The sequence below is a fragment of the Sorghum bicolor genome, chromosome 2 (genome assembly GCF_000003195.3).
Source record: "Sorghum bicolor cultivar BTx623 chromosome 2, Sorghum_bicolor_NCBIv3, whole genome shotgun sequence".
NCBI classification, from domain to species: Eukaryota; Viridiplantae; Streptophyta; class Magnoliopsida; order Poales; family Poaceae; genus Sorghum; species Sorghum bicolor.
This window is the reverse complement of record NC_012871.2, coordinates 21,699,404-21,704,545: the sequence shown is the minus strand read 5'-3', so window position 1 is coordinate 21,704,545 and position 5,142 is coordinate 21,699,404.

The window sequence follows — 5,142 nt, the reverse complement described above, 5'->3', positions numbered from 1 at the left end:
GAGAATTAGACTTTTGATTGTTGTTCTGCTGGTTGAATCTCTCCGGACAATCGTATGATATATGACCTTCTTTCCCACAGCGAAAACACCTAGTCGGGGTGTTGGAAGCACTTCTCTTCATAGAGGTGGCATTTGAATCTCCGGAGCGGGAAGTCTGCTGTCCACTCTGTTGATGATTAGGATTACGCTGAGATTGTTGGTTGCGATCCCATTGACTAACTGGTCCCTGGAACCTCTGTTGATTGCTCTGCTGAGAATTGAAACGTTGGCGGTTGTTGCCTCCAGACCCTTGTGCTAGCATCCTCCTCTTCTTATCCTGACCTTTGCGCATGTTATCCAACACAATGGCACGGTTCACCAGAGCCTGGAAGGTAGGGTAGGTATTTCCAGCCAGTTGCAATCTGAGTTCATAGTAAAGACCTTTCATGAAGAGACGTTGTTTGTCAGCATCTTCTCTGACCTCGTTTGGAGCATAGCGAGCCAACTGTTCGAAGGTGTCATGGTATTCTGCCACAGTCATGGAGCCCATCCGGAGTGATCTGAATTCTTCTTGTTTGAGCTCCATCATTCCCTCATTTATATGTCGAGCTCTAAAGTCTCTGCAAAATTCCAACCAAGTGACAGGAGGAGCATTGTTGGGACGAGCAGCTTGATATGACTCCCACCAGGTCTGAGCTGCTCCCTGAAGTTGACCAGAAGCATACAACACCTTCTCTAAGTCATTGCACTGTGCCATGTTCAGTTGCCTCTCCACAGCACGTAGCCAATCATCTGCCTCCATAGGATCAGCTGAATGTGTAAATACCGGAGGTCTTCCCTTCATGAATTCCCCACGCTTGTCTCTCACATGAATAGGTGGTGGTGTTGGTGGAGGTTGCTGCTGTAAATGCTGCATGAAGACGTGCATCATCTCATTTTGGGTTTGCATGAGTTCCTCCACAGTGATTGGGCCATCGCCACCATTGCCATTGCCATTGCCACGGCCTCTGCCTCTGCCTCTTCCCCTTGCTGCCATCTGCATTCCAAGGTATATAAACACTTCTTAGTAATGTCCAACATGACAATTACAAGAGTTAACTGAATCTGAAATTTTCTGGGTAACATCCAACATCAGCAGATCAGAATATCAGTCATATCTCGAGTTCCAGAATTCAAAAGGATGCATGCTATACACCGTTGGAAAGATAAAGAAATTTTCTACAACTTTCATTTAGATCATATTAGCAGATTCCAAATTTAGGTTAATCAAAAATTGGGTACAACCGAAACTGTTCCAGAATTCCAGACTGCGCAGAAACCTCAACTTTAAACAGTCATAACTCACAGTTCATAACAGATAATAATGTCATTCTTGAGGCATTGGAAAGATATGGAAGTCCACTTGTTTCCAGAAAAAATTTGATGAACATTGCACGAACAGATTTTGAGATGTACCAGATTCTTTGCGGACTGCTCCAGAAAACAGCAAAGGACAGAAACAGAATTTTAACCAACCCCAACCATTTAGTTCATTACTCCTTATGCCTTAAGCCTATAAACTAAATGAAATTGCAGAGGAAATCCACAAGATCATTACACTCATTACAAAGATCCAAATCAAGCATAAGCATAATAACAAACCAAACCAAGCATCAAAGGTTCACACTTCAAGCATTAACTTAACTTGCGGTACTATCGTTCTCTTCCTATTAAGGGCAATGATCCTAAAATTCTCTTTCAACTATGTAAGCAGGTGGTAAGAGAAGGTTCTAAAAGCATATTCAAGGCAAGGAGTGGGGATGAGAACAAGTCTTTAAGATAAGCAACAAGGTGAAGATGAATATGATATAGTGTAGAAGAAAATATCAAGGTTTATAGAACAAGGACTTTGTAGCAATTTCAAAACCTTAAGACGGCCATTTACTAACTAGGCTTGCGTCCTACAGTCAACAAAGCTTTGATACCAATTTGTCACACCCATATTTTAAGAACAAAATAGGATGCATAAAAGACTCATATGTGCCCCAGAAACAGTCGCACACATAAGTAGACAAATCTCAAATGTACCATTGCAGTGTTTATTACATAGCGGAATATAATATATCACATAGTCTCATACAAAAATGATAGCATAAAGTAATCAACGCTCACGACGGAAGCTCCACACAGGGACACTGTTGACTGGTTGACTCCAAACCTAGTACTCATAACGATAATCCTCATTCCAGTCATCTTCATTATCATATCCTGAGGTGTTGGGAAATTGCAAGAGTGAGCACATATCGTACTCAACAAGTATAACCAGAGGTTCATGAGGCTCAAATAGCTGACACTGGTTTGACTACATTTAGCTTTTAATGGTGGATAGCATATTCATAATTAAATAACAAATGTCAAGGTAGCATAAATAATCCATTCATCCCATGATCAAGTGTAAGCATAATTAATTCATAGCATAAACGATAATCAAATGAACATAACAACTTAATAAGCTCATCGTCGGCGCAGCAAGAACCCCCAAGGCCGCTCATAACCGTGAGCACGGCTAGTATACCAGTTTTACACTCTGCAGAGGTTGTACATCTTTACCCATGAGTCATGATTTACCCTTTCGCCCGAGGTGATCAGCCTCTTAACCCACTTCCAAGGAAGGTCGGCAGGGATCACTATGAAGCTTTTCAAAAGTTCGTCTAACATGTTAGGGCCGCAAGGTTTCCTTTGCGAGCAGATATAGATACCCCCCTTCCGAATGGCACAATGACGCGCAGCCTATACACATAGGGACAGGGGCTCGCACTATACCCGTGTCGGTTCAGCCCCTCCGCCCTTTCGGGTAACCTCTAACAAGCTAGAAAAGTTCTTCATACTGAGCTAAAGCCAGAGCCATTATAGCCCTCATGGTTGCACTGTTGTCCCGGTGATCACTTATAGACAAGATCTCATATAGTTATTTGTCATCTTATAACGTTCATTGCATAGCTATTAATCATCTTACAAGATCATGGATTATATTAAGCACTAGCACATCTACACCAAATGCATAACAAGTAGGTAGCAAGGAATACAGGTAACAATCATCTATGATTTTGCTAAGGTCGACAAGGTGATAGCATGCATATGACATATATGTGTAATTATAAGTGAATAGGTAACAAGGATGATCCCAAGTTATACTTGCCTTGCTCAAAGCTCTCCTGAGCCTGCTGGTCCTCAAAGACTTGGTCTTGGCCACCAACGTATGGCTCACCGTCTAATCCCAAACATCAATCAACAACACGCAATCCAATGTAGACAATCATACACGGAGCAAACAAGATATAATTAGAACAATACACCAAACAGTGGTAAAATAAATATAAAAGTTTATGAAAATATTCTACGCAGCGCTACGATCACACAAACGTAAAGTTCACGAAAATCGGAATTAAAACGTGAAAGATATGAATTTTCTAAGATTTCCTATAGAGAAATAATTAATTAAATAGTACCAGAAAATTAAAAAGTTTCAAAACAGTAAACTAATATTTCTAACATGTAGAGATCGTAAATACGAATCCAACGGAATTTGAATGGACAAAAACGGAGTTAAAATGAGTATTTTATGAGCAAAACAAAATCAGTGGCATTTCTGTAATTTTTGGAAAGCGTAATTGAATCAAACCGGAGGAAATATGCTTTTAGAAAACGAAAACGTAAACTGGTGATTACGCCTTGGACTGCGGGTTGGTTATCAAGTTTTCCAAGGGCTCTTTTGCAAAACAGCAAGTGAAGGGGTATCCTTATTTCTGAGCCCTTGATCTCGATCTGGACGGTTCAAATCCATCCAACATGGGGGGAAGGCGGCAGCGGGCTGACCGGAGCTCAGCACCGGCTCGGTGGCGCCATGGTCACCGGTCGGAGTTCGCGGGTTTCTCGTTTCCAAGCACCAAACTCTGAAATAAAAATACCAACGCGTGGAGGAGCTTACCCCGAACTCACTAGGATGGTTAGCTCGAGCTGAGAAGGCACCTAGAAGAGCAGCTGCGCGCGGCGGCGGTTATCTCCCTCGACGAGAGCGCGTTCAAGGCGGCTAGGGCTCGGTTTCGCGATTTAGATGCAAAATCATGACGCGGGGCATCGCGGGTACTTTATAGGGTCTCTATTCGCGACAAGGGTAAGGGAAATCCCGAGATTTCGGGATTGATTCGGTAGGAGGTTTCCTACTCGGTTACGAACAGGGAAGAGGAAGGGGAAGACGCCATTTCGGCAGGTCCCACTTGGCGGTGAGAGGAGGGAACGGGGCCCGTCTGTCAGCAGCAGAAAGAGGGGGGTAACGGAGCGCGCGCGCGGGCTGGCCTGGCTGCGCTTCGGGCCGAGGCGTGGGGGTTCGGCTGGTTTTTTTTTTTCCTTTTTTTTATTTTCTTTTCTGTTTTGTTTTATTTCTTTTTTTTTCAAATATTTTTCAAAAAGGATTTTGGGGACAATTAAATACAAACCAAATACAATCAACACAAAATAAAATATGTCTCAGCATGAATGCACAAAATCATGTTACTAAGCTTATGATAATTTTTAATTTCCACAAAAATTGTTTATTTGCTACATTAAATGCTCACTAAAATTCTTAAATAATTCAAATTAAATCCTATTAATTGAAATTTAAATTTTGGGTGTTACACTAGGTAGCATGTCCGTGCGTTGCTACGGGACAACTAAACTTTTATACTAAAAATACATAAATCACATGTAGATATGCTAAATTTATAGTCTTCATCAAAATATTTGATCTTTGATGTTATGTCTGCTAGGCAGCACCAAAATAGAACTATCGACAAAGCCACAGCTCGAGCTTCAAGGGGAAAGATCCATACAAACCAAATCAAGATGTTCAATACTGCAATGTGCATATTCTAGGTGGTGCCCAGAAAATTACAAACTCTCATGAAACACTATAATATACTTTAAATTATTTGATCCATGAGACCCTAAATTGTTTGATCCATGCGTAGCTACAACCGCGTATAGTTCTCTCAAGTTATGCCTTTATAAAAAAATCATGTACACCATGATATCCTTCTTCCTCACCATATATTCTCATCACGTCGTAGGCAAGATGCTCCAGTGTCATATGCAGGATGCAGCTTTCTAAATGCAAGTGCTGCAGATTGCGCAGACATTTTTGGA